At 37.1% G+C, this 14,670-nt stretch overlaps 1 non-coding gene across 1 annotated transcript; it reads right to left on the reverse strand.

The window, feature by feature from the left end:
* Positions 1–14,098: 14,098 nt before the first annotated feature.
* On the reverse strand, positions 14,099–14,227 carry LOC136407356 (small nucleolar RNA SNORA36 family). Its single transcript, XR_010751901.1, has one exon. It is a non-coding gene; the product is annotated as a small nucleolar RNA SNORA36 family (small nucleolar RNA).
* Positions 14,228–14,670: the final 443 nt, after the last annotated feature.

Below are 14,670 nucleotides of genomic sequence, written 5' to 3' on the forward strand. Positions count from 1 at the left end.
AGGGAGAGAACATCAGTGTTGGGAGTCTTCCGAGTTACTGAGAAGCCAAAGACCCAGAGCCCCAAAGGGAGAGATGCGTGCTGCCCATAGCACAGACCTAGGTTCGGGTTGCAGTCATAAAGGGACGTGTGTATATTAAAGAATTCCACTGGAAGAATTAAAAGAGCAGGTTGAGGCTTTGAAATTAGTATCTAATCAAATTCAATAGCTCATACAGGACTGCTTTATTTTTTCAGACAAGTATATTGAGGGGGAAGAATGTGTTCTCAAGAAAAAATGCTTTTGTCATGTTTTTAACTTCAATTAGCTGATCTTCTCCAAGAAAGAAAATACATTTAATTTTTTTCTCCCAGATTTGTAATCTACACAACTTGTTTATAGCTACTTTGTCCTTCAGGTCCAAAAACTTATAAACCACAATAGAGGTGGTAATGATGAGAAAGGTGGTAATGATGAGAAGGAAGAAATGAAAAGAATACAAGGGAAAAAATCCAGCTGGGGTAACCGAGTCAGCCAGTGATAAATTATCTATATCCCATAGTTATAATACAAAACAAGAACAGCAGGATCTGTATGTAACTATGGCCAGTGATCTGGAAACCCCTTCCCCCTTGCTGACCCCACTGAAACTTTCCCTCCCCTCTCCTTGAGTCCTGGGAAGCCTTAAACAAAGAAATCATATGCCCATTGCTTAGATACTGTAAAGGTATGTAACTGTAAAAAAGTCAAATTCCGGGAGCCCTTGTTTTGGAGCTACAAACTTCACATGCTCCACCGGCTTTAATAAATCCTATTTCCTTCACCAAGTTGTTTGGGCGATTTTGCCCTCCTTCAATTCCTGCAAAAATGGAAAAGTCCAAAAGATAAAACTAAATAGATATCCCTGGCTAGAGATTAACTTGGAACTATTTTGAACTAATGTTTTGAAGTTTTAAAAGTAACTGATGTAATTGTCATCGAACATTTATTTGTGTTGGGCTCTGTATTATTTATTTTAGGCATGTTAATTTATTTAGCCCTCTCAATATACTTCTGCAGAATGTTCTGCTATTTTCAAATAATGGAATAAAAGCAATGAAGAAAGTAAATAACTTGCGAAGCCCCATGTTCTGTCCAGGCAGCCGTGTGGCTGGGTGGAGTCTTCTCCTCCAGCAAAGCAAAGGCAGAGAAGGAGGCCCTGGGAGGCAGTTCTAATGCCTAATCCCCTGGGAATCAGAATGAGGCCCTGCAGTTCATTTGCCTCCCCTCCCTAAATCACCGGTTATTCCAGAATGCCTTCCCACCTCCTGGAAAGAGGACAGGGTTCCTCCACCAATTTCCCTAAGGGGCTCTTTAAAGTATTCTTCTCATTATACACTTATTCTGAGACAGCTTCCAGTAAATACAATCTTCTCCGTTCCCCAAAACTGCCAGTGATGCTTTCAGGAGCGTATGGAACAGTTCTCTATGTTGAATTAGAAAAGAAAAAGCTGCCCAGGTCCCTGGAAAAAATCATTGAAACCTAATGGCCCTTGGTGTCAAGCCAAACTTGACACATTTTGATGCCAAACCTTATTCCTAATGGGTAACAAAGAATACTGAATTCAGTTCCTGCTTCTGCACTCCCTCCTGCCTCATGGAAAGATAAGAGAATTACTTTGGGTTGATGTGGCTGCAAGGGCAGTAATGTGAAGTTGTTGTTCTTTTTCCTAATTAGCCTACTTCAGTAGGCTTAGGGGTTCATTAAGTGAACGAGGGTCCCTAAGAGTTGACATTCTCAGAAAACGTGGCTAAGCAGAGAAGGCTACCATGGTCCCTCCTGTTCACAAATCCGAGGTGAATTTTGAAATGTATATGATTATAAAGTGTGCAACAGAAAAATGTTATACTTTCCACGTAATAGGCTTGAGGAAACCTCCATTAGCTCCAATTTTAAATATAATTTTCAACACTGATATACAGACTCAGTGGTGGGATTCCACTGGTTTGCACCAATTTGGAAGAACCGATACCTAATTTTTTGTTGAGTTTGGCGAACCAGTTGTTAAAATGGCACTTGTAATAATGGTTCTCTCTAAGGCAGGTGCCTGGGAAGCTACTCAATGTGAAAATCTCAAATTTACATTTCTTAACCTTTTTTAATGTTCATCTGTGTGACAGCATATTCTAACCGCCTGTAGTAATGTTCATTGTGTTAATAGGTGAAAAGAATTGCAAGTGAGGATGCCAATCAAGAAGCAATATGAAAATACCTTAAATAACAGTTTTATTGTTTTTTGACAGGTATTATTTAATATTTTTCATGAATATTTTAAAACTTTTTCTTAAAACAAACTCTACTTTTGTGTACCTCTTTTATTCTTATTTAAGTGTTAAATGCATGAAATAATAAACTACCTTTTGGCAAACCTTTTTTTTGTACTTAAAACAGTCATTAGGGCAGAGATCCCACCACTGTACACATTGCTGACAATTCCTATCTCTTCCCTTAGATGTATCTGAAAAAAATGATACATTATTAAGAAGGAGATTTGGTTTTCTGGGAAAACACAGTCCATATAAACTATAGAAGTTTATTGAAACACCAAATGCACACTTAGAGTCTTAATTTGATAATTTGATTTTTCTAGCAGAATCTATATATTTACCATACATACTTCTCATTACAATAGCTAGCAATGTAAGTTTGAAAAGTAACAAACAATTACCTCTGATTTGGGATGCTTCTCTTTAGTTTCTTGGGAACCCTAAGTAATGCTCAGTAATAATATACTTATAACTGTGTTGAGTAAAATCACAGAACTAAATACCCACATAAAGACTAGTAGAAGAGAGTCAAGAATTGTGATGTAGCTTGCTTTAACCGATGCGGAGTACCTACTGTATGTTAAGCATTGTACTATTTGCGGGAGTTACTATACTAACTTTAGTTATATATACATAGTCTAGTCCCAGATCCTAAGGAGCTCATGGTTTAGGAAGGGAAACAGACTCATATAAATAAAAGGGTTTGAGAGAAGAAGAAGGAAAGCTTTGCAGAGGAAATTGCTTTCCAGGATTTTGAAGAATGAATTTTAATTCTCTAGTTAGACCTAAGGAAGAAAGAGGAGAGATAAAAACACTCCAGTTAGAGGAATGACCTGTATCAGTCATAGTGATATGGTGGAGATGTCCTGTGAACTAAAGGCTGAGAGGATCTGTGATGATTTGGGGGGCGGGGAGGGTGGATCTAGATAAGGAAACGTGAAGACTATTGAATGTCATGCTAACCAAGTTCAGACCTGACTTGTATGCTGTGGAGAAACAGAGGTTTTTAATCAAGGAATAGACGTGATCACATTAAAATTTTAGAAAGATTATTCAGGTGGTAATGGGAAGCAGAAATTTTGGTGGTCATACTGGAGATAAGAGATTAATGGAAGAGTTAAAACAGAAGTTTTTGTAATGAGGATGGGGAGGAGAGGAAAAAATTGACAGATATTTAATTCCAGTCTCCTAAATCAATAGATTTTTAAGGTTTTCATTTTTTTAAAAAGCATTTTAATCTTTTACCTTTTAAAGAAAATTTATCTAAACTACTTATCTATAAAATATAAAAATTGCATTTTGTTAATATATGTGATATATGAGTTCAAGTAAGCATTTACTCATAATAAATTCAATTACTGAAATCAATGTGGTTTATTGATGAAGACAAATTTTCTAATAAATTCTGTGGTTACAGATAAGAATTGCTGCATTTGATCAGCAACTGTATATGATTTATTTCATACATTTTTAGTTGCATATATGTACTGAATTCTTAAAAAATTCATAGCTATAAAAAGGTAAATAATCATTGTTAGAAAAGAAAAATAGATGACTTAAAAATATCAGATACTTCTCAATTTAATTGATCTGGAAGCTTAAAAGAGCAGTATTTGGTATATTTTTGTCAAAATCATATCATCAGTAATATTGCATTGTTGTATTCCCTATAATAAATGTGAAAGTCTGTAGAGGAGTGCCTAAAATGTAAAAGTAATACATTACTTATGACACTATATTATTGCTCTGTGACATATTATGCATTCACTTGTTACTGGACAACTGATTTTACTGTATTTTGAGGGGGGATTTTGGCCAAGAGAAGGACGTTTCTAAATCTTGCCAGCATATGCTTTAGTAATAAACAGTCTTGCACAGTTTTATGTGAGTAGACCTGGGCAGGGCAGATCTGAATTTCAAGAAAGATGTGTGTGTGTATGTGCATATGTATGAAAGAAGCACCAGAAAAGTAATTTTTACCACCAATATATTTTAATATGGTATAATCACTAATATTTTAAATTATAGAATATGGCATATGTGAGCTATTAAAAATATACAAAACATAAAATTTGGCTTAAATATTTCCTCTGAACACAATTTGAAAATCATGGCTTAGATTATTTTGTTCTATAATTAACCACATATTAAATATGATAACATCTGGAGAATCTTTAATATCTTCTGTATCAGCTTAAATCATTACCTAAACTTTTGTACTCTAAAAAATAATTTTTGTAGAAAACCCTTTGTGTAGAATGCATGTAGTACATTTATATACCAAGTTCTACTTTATTCCATCTGAGGAAGAAAGTACAGATTGAGCACCAACTAAGATTCTTACATTCTATAAAATAAAGACACTTCAGGAATCTGTAATGAGAAGTCCATATTTAATAGACAAACTTCATTCGTGAAACATCATTGGATATCCTCTGATTGGTGGTTTTCTATCTTGGTTGACCACCGGATTATGAAGGAAATTTTTTTTTTAAAGATCCTGATACCCTGATGCCTAGACTCTTCCCCACAGGATTCTGATTTAATTGGTTTCAGATGAGTTTCAGGGGTTAGTGCCCTTGGGAACTGTAAGAGGAAGCTAGTATTGGGAAGCCCAGTTTTATTTGATAGGTTTTATTTTAGGTACCAGAAGAACAAAGACTATGAATATCTCCAGTGGTAGAGGAAAATAAAGAATAATTTAACATGTCATGCTAAGTGTTAAAAAAAGGAAAAGAGACAATATATAAAATTCTATATTAAATTAAGTAATTAAATCTGATGTTAGGCTCATTCTGATAGACTTAAAGTGATCATAATGTTGGAGAACATGGAGAGGCTGATGGTGGATTCTTGGAGGTTATGATTGAACTGAAAGTAGGGCTCACTCAGGAGAGAGGAAATGGTGTGAGTCAAGTACAAAATCCATGAGTTATATAGTTGAGTCATCTTCTAACTGTGACAGTGAACAAAATAGGTGTTTTAGAAGTAATCTCTCCCATTATCCTGCTCCTGAGCCCAGTTTCCCAGAATGGATCTAGGATCTCCCTTTTGTGGAAACCCATATACATTGGAAGGCCTGGGTTTTAGCAGAAAATTGCCAAGAAAGAGCGTTGACTCTTTCAGGTAATAATGCTCAAGTAGATATAATTTCAAAATTACATGGAATTTATATAGCTTCACAAATTAATGCATTTTTCCAAGTCAATATCTTAGTCACCTCTCAAGATCAGGACAAGAACCATTATCTTGTCAGAGTAAAACATAAAGCAAAGAACTCTTTTTCCCCATGAGGTCTAACAGAGCAAATCACCTACATGGAAAGACATTAGTTTTGCCTGAAAGATAGGAGCACATGGTGAGTCATAAATCAATAAAAACAGAATCATAAGCTGCTTAGTGACTTATCTGTTATTTATGTCTAAAATAAGCTTCAGGAAGAAGCACATTTTACTCATATCCTCAGATTCTGCTGAGATGCAACCATAAAATTTTGGGGGTCAAACCATACCTTTAACTTCTAGAATAGAATTCCTATTGACGCAAAACCTCAGGAAATCTGTGGTTTGCAAAAGAAGGTAACAATACCTATTTCTTTGCTTCCATTTGAGAAAGCTTTTAGATTTTCTTTTCTCTGTAAATAAATGAAATTGGACCTTACTTTTCATACTTCACTGTTTTTCAAAAGAAGTTTGCTAAATTTGTATTTTCCAAAAATGGCCAAAGTAATATTCCCAGGACCATGTGTTCTAGCACTCTGCTGTTCCCCCATTCAGAAGTCTATTTCCTCTCCCTTTAAAACTTGGCAGTCCATTGTGACTGCCTAGATGAAAAGAATGTGGTACAAGTAACTTAGCATGTCTGGTTCTCTTCTCTTCTCCCTCGACCTTGGGTAGAACTTTATGGCTACCCCAAGGAATAAATGAGGTGGAAAAGATACTTTTGAGGCTCAGTCAAAAAAGAAATACAGCTTCCACCTGGCACTCCCTCTTGCTCTCCCTCTCTTTCTCTCTCTTGGGATGTTTGCCCAAAGAATCCAGTCACTATGTTGTGAAGAAGCCCAGGCCATATGGAGAGCCCACGTATAGATGTTCTGGTATTCACTCACTGCTAGGGTCCCAGTGCACGGGAGTGAACAAACCTTTAGATGATTCTAGACCCCAACCTTGAAGCCACCCAGCTCAGGCTGAGTAGAACAGAGTCAAGATACCACCACTGAGCCCTGTCTAAACTACATATTTGGGAACAAAATAAATCATTTTAAGTTATTAAGTTTTGAAGTTTTTGTTTATTTATTTGTTTTTTTTTTTGTGTGTGTGTGTTTTACACAACAATAGATAACTGGAAACTAAACAATATTAACAGATAAGCTGATTTTTTTTTCATTTCAAAATTTAATTAGTGCCATTTTGAAGACATTAAAAATACTTATTAATTAATCAAGTCTACTGTAAAATAGCAGTTAGAGGCCACTGAGGATGACTTCCATTTTTGTTGTGATTTGACATCTTTCCATCTAATAGCTTTGCCCCTGTACTGTCCACTCTCATTTGAAATGTGTATCTTCACTGATATCTATTTCCTTTTAATATGGAACAAGAATATTGCCTGGGACTTCCTTCCGTTCTCCTGTTGTACAGCTCCTCTGCCTGCACATGGCTTTCTTGGGCCAGCTTACTTCTCATCAGCACTGGCCTTGGCCTTGGCATGGCTGTCTCTAACACACACACACACACACACACACACACACACACACACACACCCTAAAAAGACTCGCAAAAAAACCCCCCTGGCTTTATAATTATCATCAGAATTGTATTCTGTTATAAATTATTCCATTTAATTATATCTTATGTTTTAAAACCCTAGCTATGCCTAGTAGCAGTCTGAGGTCTATAGTGTTGAGAGGCACTGGTCTAAAGGAAAAAACTGGATTACCAGTACAGACAGAAACAGGACAAACCAAGAAAGAAGAGCCAAAGACTGAAGTTGGTATTAGGAATTCCTTAATACAGTTAAGGAAAGCAGATGGCAAACAAAATCCAAATTTTAGAGACTTGAACAAATCAAGGTGGGACAGAGAGAAAAAAGTTTAGGAAGCAAGAAGATGCACACATTAATCGGCTCAAACTCGGTGGAAGGACAGGTGGTAAGCTCACAAGGAAGTGGGCATGAATTTTAAACATACCAGGATTTGGTCCATGTAGAGTAGATAGAGAAGGGCTTCGTATTACTGGCTGGGTTGTGAGGCGAGAGTCACATTTCACTTGAGGGATCTGCAGATGACCCGAGCAAATGCTTGTGGAGGAGAAAATGAGAAATCTAGAAAAGTTAGATTGGTTAATCTTAAAAGACTAGAAAAAGGGCAGATGTATAGCCCGCCCCCCTCCTTTTTTAAGTGAAAGGAGAAGAGATAGACTCATGCCTTCACCCTGATCAGGATCCACCTGGCAACCCCCATCTGGGGCCAGTGCTCAGACCAACCGAGCTATCCTCAGTGCATGGGGACAATGTTCAAACCAATCAAGCCACTGGCTGTGAGCGTGGAAGAGAGAGAAGGGGAAGAGGGAGAAGAGAAGCAGATAGTCACTTTCATGTGTCCTCTGACTGGGGATTGAACTCAGGACATCCACACTCTGGGTTAATGCTCTATCCACCAAGCCAATTTTCTCTTTTGATGGAAGTTTTAGAAGTTGGAGCTTCTATGGGAAGGTGGATACAAAGACCAAAGAAAGAAGCTGCTTGATCACTGGCAAAAAAAAATGGAGGATTAATCTTAACTGCTCTGTGATGAACCATAATAGAATGTCTCTCATAAGCTAATTGGAATGATTAAATGAATTTATATCTGTAAAGAATTTAGAACTGTGCCTATCATATGATAAGCATTAAGCAGAGTTTCTACTATGTCTATTTTTATTGAAAAATTCAAAAGAGTATAAAGTCTTGATTCCAAAATTTGCAAGTCTTTTGGACTCTTAGAAGTTACTGAGTTACTCCAGCAACTGAGGCTTCCACTTGAGTGAGGTAGAGGAAGGTCAATGTTTTGGGAGAGACTCCATTCTTTTTTTGCATCAGTGCTATTGTTGGCCTCCTCGCAACCCCATACTCACTGCCCCCCAAGGGACAAGCTCCCCAGGAGTGGCTTGTCAAATGAGTAAGTTTGGAACAATAGCTTAGAATGTGCTACTTTACCTTCTCTCTTTCAATTTTAGATCCAGCCCACCTGCAGGAAGTATGAATTCTTTGCTCCTCTTTCTAATAAACCTGCAAGATTAGGCCTATGATTGTCCAGAGCTGCTTGTCATGGGCTGGAGACATTTGTCTAATTGGAGGATGAAGTAAAGGAAGCCTGTTGTGGTTATAAGTCTAAACAAGTCATGCCTTCCATTCCAAATTATTATAATAAAATTTATATTTTAATATCTATCTCTTTGATCTCTGTGCCTTTTTCTTATTGGGTTTGAACACAGGAGTGAATGCAAAAAGTGTAATTTTATGACTTTCTAAATCTTGGGAACTAAAAAATCATACAAGTCACTAAAATTTTAATTTCAAAGTAATTAAATACTTTATGAAAATGATACTACAGTCGTCCCTTGCCATATTGCGGTTCACTTTTCGTGGTCTTACTGTATTATGGATTTTTAAATTGTACATATCTAATTTTTTTTGTTTTGTTTTGTTTTTGTTTTTGTTTTTGTTTTTGTATTTTTCTGAAGCTAGAAACGGGGAGAGACAGCCAGATAGACTCCCGCATGCGCCTGACCGGGATCCACCCGGCACGCCCACCAGAGGGCAACGCTCTGCCCACCAGGGGGCGATGCTCTGCCCCTCCAGGGCGTCGCTCTGCCGCGACCAGAACCACTCTAGCACCTGGGGCAGAGGCCAAGGAGCCATCCCCAGCGCCCGGGCCATCTTTGCTCCAAAGGAGCCTCGGCTGCGGGAGGGGAAGAGAGAGACAGAGAGGAAGGAGAGGGGGAGGGGTGGAGAAGCAAATGGGCGCTTCTCTTGTGTGCCCTGGCTGGGAATCGAACCCGGGACCTCCGCACGCCAGGCGGAGGTCTACCACTGAGCCAACCGGCCAGGGCCCATATCTAATTTTGTATCGTGGATTTTTCACTAGATCACGGGATTTTACGTAGGTTTAAGAGTGTAGAAAATGTTTAAGAGCCTAGGAAGTGTTTATAAGAGTGTGGGAAAGGTGTATAAGAGTGTGGGGAGGGTTAATAAAGCCTTAAAATATGCATAAATAATAAAATAAATATAAGGTTGCTACTTTGCGGAGTTTCACCTATTGCAGGTGGTTCTGGAACCTAACCCCACGATAGACCAGGGACCACTGTATTATATTTAAATGTTTATTTCGTCCTTTTAAAATTCTTTTGGGTATTCAAATTTTTTATTTCCTCTTGACACTGTATAGCTGACTAAGCCATAAGTAACTTTAATGAACTATTCTTTTTTAGAAAATGATGTTTTCCTAACATGTGCTCTGTCCATGCCCAATGAGTACTTGGTAAACACCCAAATTGGAAGCCGATTTCCATAGTCATAATTAATGACAACAGTGCCATTTCTATCACATTCAACCCTATGTCTCAATTACTATTCCTAACATATGGTGGCCAAATGAATCACTTGCATCTATTAGTAGGGTGCATCTGTCCAAATCACGGGTTCTCCCCTAGAGCTGAATCTGATTCACTTTGGGAGCATTTGTAAACTACACAGGAGCATCCTTCCCTTCTCTAGCACAAGATTCCATCTACCTTATGGTCAGAGCAATTTCCAATTAGGTCAGAAACAGCTGAAAGATTCTTAATGTCTTCTTTATATTTTTTATGCTTGTGCATGTCTAACTTCTGATTTTTGAGTCTTGCAGCTTTATTTTATTCTAACTAGTTCCTGTTTTCTAATATACATCAGATTGGTCTTTTACTTGTTGGGGTTGATATTAATTAATGGTTAGGAGCATGACATTTTATGGCATTGGGGAAATATAGATCAAAGACTTTGACCTGCCTCTGTGTGAATTTATTTTTTTTCGTATTTTTCTGAAGCTGGAAACGGGGAGAGACAGTCAGACTCCCGCATGCGCCCGACCGGGATCCACCCAGCACGCCCACCAGGGGGCGACGCTCTGCCCCTCCAGGGCGTCGCTCTGTTGCGACCAGAGCCACTCTAGCGCCTGGGGCAGAGGCCAAGGAGCCATCCCCAGCGCCTGGGCCATCTTTGCTCCAATGGAGCCTCGGCTGCGGGAGGGGAAGAGAGAGACAGAGAGGAAGGAGAGGGGGAGGGGTGGAGAAGCAGATGGGCGCTTCTCCTGTGTGCCCTGGCCGGGAATCGAACCCGGGACTTCTGCACGCCAGGCTCTACCACTGAGCCAACCGGCCAGGGCTGTGTGAATTTCCTTAATCAGTCTTAAGCCCTGATTTTTTTTAATCTATAAAACAGAGACATTAAGCATATTTTTTTTTCTCACAAGAATACTGTGAAGATTGAAAGACAAAAAAGAGATGGTGATGCCTATAAAGTACATGTCAAAATGTGCAACTCAAATATATGGGCAATACTATGTGTTTAATAAAATGTTAGCTATAATTGTTATTATTATCTTGTGTTAGTTTCAAGAGGAGAGTTTTTTCCTTTGTTCTAATTCTTTTTTGTTTTCTCTTATTTTTCATGTTGCTGTACAACCCTCAAGGAGCTTTAAATGACAACTATTCATTTTCCTCAAGGGAATAAATTCACTACTCTACCCCTTCAGCTGCAATTAACTAACAGCGATGCCATCTATGATAATACACAATTTATCCACATAACTCTTTTAATAAATATTTTCAGTGCCTGGTTAATTAGCTAGAATCTGTATTCCTTCCTTTGATTATATCATTTATATTAAAATATTTTACTACTTCAGAATGGACTTCCCCAGTTAGTCTGAATTATGCATGTTTGTATATGAAATAATAAACGGATCTTAATTGATCCATAATGAACCACAGCGTGAGAGACTTTAGTGTCAATTTATCCATTCAATAATTAATATTCTTATATGAAATGTCACCTCTGTCATCTCCCATGCTTTACTAAGTATTAGAGCTGCCAGATTAAATTTAGAGGAAAAGTGAATAATTTCTTAGTAAAACTTTATCTTAGCTATTGCAGGGTATATATTTCTATGACATTATTAGTTATTGATCTGAAATTCAAATTTAGCTGGCATTGCTAAATATGGTACCCTTGCTTAGAATGCAAGCAGAAAGAAGATTTGAAACTGAAATGATGGTAATACATTTAGTACGATTGCTAAATTTAGAGACTGCCAGGCCACATTACTCTCTCTATGTATCATTTTTTTCTTAAACTTTTTTCTTAAACCAGTTATTTGCCTTAACTGAAGAAAAGACTGCCTGTGCTCTTTCACTTTGTGGTAAGACATAGCTCAATCTGCAAATTAGGACAAGAATGTGGTTTGCTGTTACACTCGTCAGGCTTAATTGATGTAATATCAAAGGCCCAATTCAAGCCTGCTGTCTTTCCATGACCCCTAAGCCCCACCTTGCTTTCCTACCTTTCTGAATACTGTCTGTGTTCAATTCCTTGATGGATTTCTCAGGCTTCATCTGGAGTTCTGCTTGGGTAGAATAGGCAGGATCACATTAACACATCAAACACAGAAGTAGCTCCACACATACATAGATTAGTGAGTAAAGGCAATGAGATCAGTACTAACAGTGAGTTCTGCTTATAATTTAACTGTCAACTTCATTAAGTCAGACTTAATGACCATGTAACACAAACTTCCATTTTAGAAGAAATGAATTTGGCTTTGAGCCTGTTTCTGCAAATGGCAAAACAGAACTCCTTCTCTCTTTTCTGTAGTGCATAATCTTGGCTCTCATTCTGTAAAGATCCAGTCATCTTTATGGCCATTAAAGTTTCTGTGTTTGTTCTCTAGTCCTGCCAAGCAAACTGACAAAAGAGTCGAAGTCACTAACTCCAAATATGTAAACTGCAAAGAAAGTAAGGGGGTCACCTGCTAAGTTCTGATAGCACTCTCAATTGGGAAAACTAAAAGAGCCTAAGATAATGCCAAACACTGCATTTTTCAGACAATTAAGTACATATTTGCTTTTAATCTGGAAAAAAGGCCGAAAAGCATTTCCAATTAAAGTAACTCTCCTGAAAATGTCTGCAGTGTCTCCAGGAAAGGGGACATCAGTAATTAACTCAGCAGTACATTTCTATAGGAAAAGGTTGATATTGGCCTACTTCTTCGGCATAACTACTAATGGTGAAAACAATAAATATGAAGGATTAAGTGGCTGAAACTGGGTCTATAAAATAACAGTAATAGTTGGATTTACAAAGTTATATTCCAGTTAAGGAAAAGTAATTAGCTTACATAACACACGTACACAAAAATATATCAGATTGGTTATTTTCATTAAGGCCATATTACTACAGAAAAAAGATTTTGAAAATCATGGATTGCTAAAATTTGAATATCATGAAAAAGGAAAGATTAGTGTATAGATATGAATCTGATGCTGTCTCAGGAAAAGTGAAAAATGAAGATTACAATATAATTAAAATATGTATCATGTTTTATAGATAATTTAATGCAGAATAAACCCTAAAATTATATCCTTATTCACATGAAAGACACATTCTATAACCAAAATATATACAAAGAATCTTGCATAGATGTGTTTGTGCATGTGTGTGTATTTAATGGTGCATTTTACTCTAAGATGGTGTTGGCAAATTACAGCCTACAGGTTGGATGCTTGTTTTTGTAAATAAAGTTTACTGGAACATAGACACATGCATTTGTTTATGTATTGTCTCTTGTTCCTTTCTTGCTACACAGTGGAGTTGAGCAGTTCCAAAAGTGACTATATGTCTCATTAAAAATTTTGTGAAACATTTCAGCAAATATTGATCTGGTCCTTTTAAGAAAAAAGTCTAAGACACAATTATGATATCTATAACCATAAAAAACAACAAATCATGTCTATCTTAATAATTTTATAACATGAAATTCAATTTAATGCTTTAGCTTTGGCAGAGAAACATCAAAGCATGCCAACTACTGGGTGAGGATTTTAAAGTGTGTGAAGATAACTAAAGAAAATGTTCTGTCTGTCCACTCCAATTTTCTTCATCCCCTTATAATTTTTCTTAAATTCCCCCCCCCCTCATTTTTTATTGTCATGCTTCTATCTTCTCTTGTCATTTATTTCTTTTCTACCTCTTTTATCCATTTTCACATATACTTAAATTGTGAGATTCATGTAAAAGCATATGGAATTTTTACATAGAAGATACACTTGTCTGTATCCATATGAGCAGCGTTGAGAACTTTTCTCCTCTGATGAACTTAAAAATGAGATATGAATAAGCCTCTGGACAGTCTTCTTGACATTCATCTGATGTGGTATAACAGCAAAGCAGCAAGAGTTATCTGGTGCAATACACTAATAAGCTTTGGCAATAACGCTGGTAATTTCTTAGACATGGGATTAAAAGACAAATAAGATAGGTACAGATCCCTTCTTGTGCTTTCTTGTACATCTTGTACTTCCTTCTATGTAGTTAAGATAATTTGTACTCTATGTGCAAGTGTGTGGGTTTTAAATGGATCTTGCACTAAACTGTAATTGCCATGATGTTGAGGATCACGTTTATTCTGCTTATATTTCTACTCCCAGTGCCTGTCATATACTGGGTCCTCCAAGAATATTTATTTAATGACTTGAATGAGTCACAGAGGGTCATGGAAACATTTTTTTTCTTTTTTCATTTTTGTAGGCTGGGAGGTAAATGAATAGAGCAATGCTTCCTATCCAATCATCTCCCCAAGCCTGTGTTTCAATGTCCCAAAGTTTAACAGTACAGGGAAGCTGCCCTGAACTAACTCAACATTTTGGAAGTAACATCATAATTGGAATGACAAGGCCATTTAAATTTTAACTAAGTCATTCCGGCAATAGTTGCAAGTCCAGATTTAAGGAGGATCAGACTGAAGAGTATAAGTTAGATCTTATAATTTTATAAGCTAGAAGATTCAGAGAACACTTCAATTTAAAAAAACCATTAATTAGACATTATTTATAAGCCAAATGTTAAGTATTGGATAATCAAGACAAAACTGATTAAGACAGAGTCTTGGCACTTGAGGTGATTACAATTTAGGATTAGAAAACTTGGAGGAAAGTATTTAATGAAGAAGATGGCATTTGAAAAGAGTATTAAGAGATGAATAGGAATCTTATTGGTAAAAGGGTATTCTAGGCTGTGGGAGTAAATAAAGCCAAAAAGAGGCGGAAATGCTTGCTGTCTTAGAGCCTTGCTGGTAAGTGGCTGTAGTGTCAG

This window comes from Saccopteryx leptura, chromosome 5, assembly GCF_036850995.1.
Source record: "Saccopteryx leptura isolate mSacLep1 chromosome 5, mSacLep1_pri_phased_curated, whole genome shotgun sequence".
NCBI classification, from domain to species: domain Eukaryota; kingdom Metazoa; phylum Chordata; class Mammalia; order Chiroptera; family Emballonuridae; genus Saccopteryx; species Saccopteryx leptura.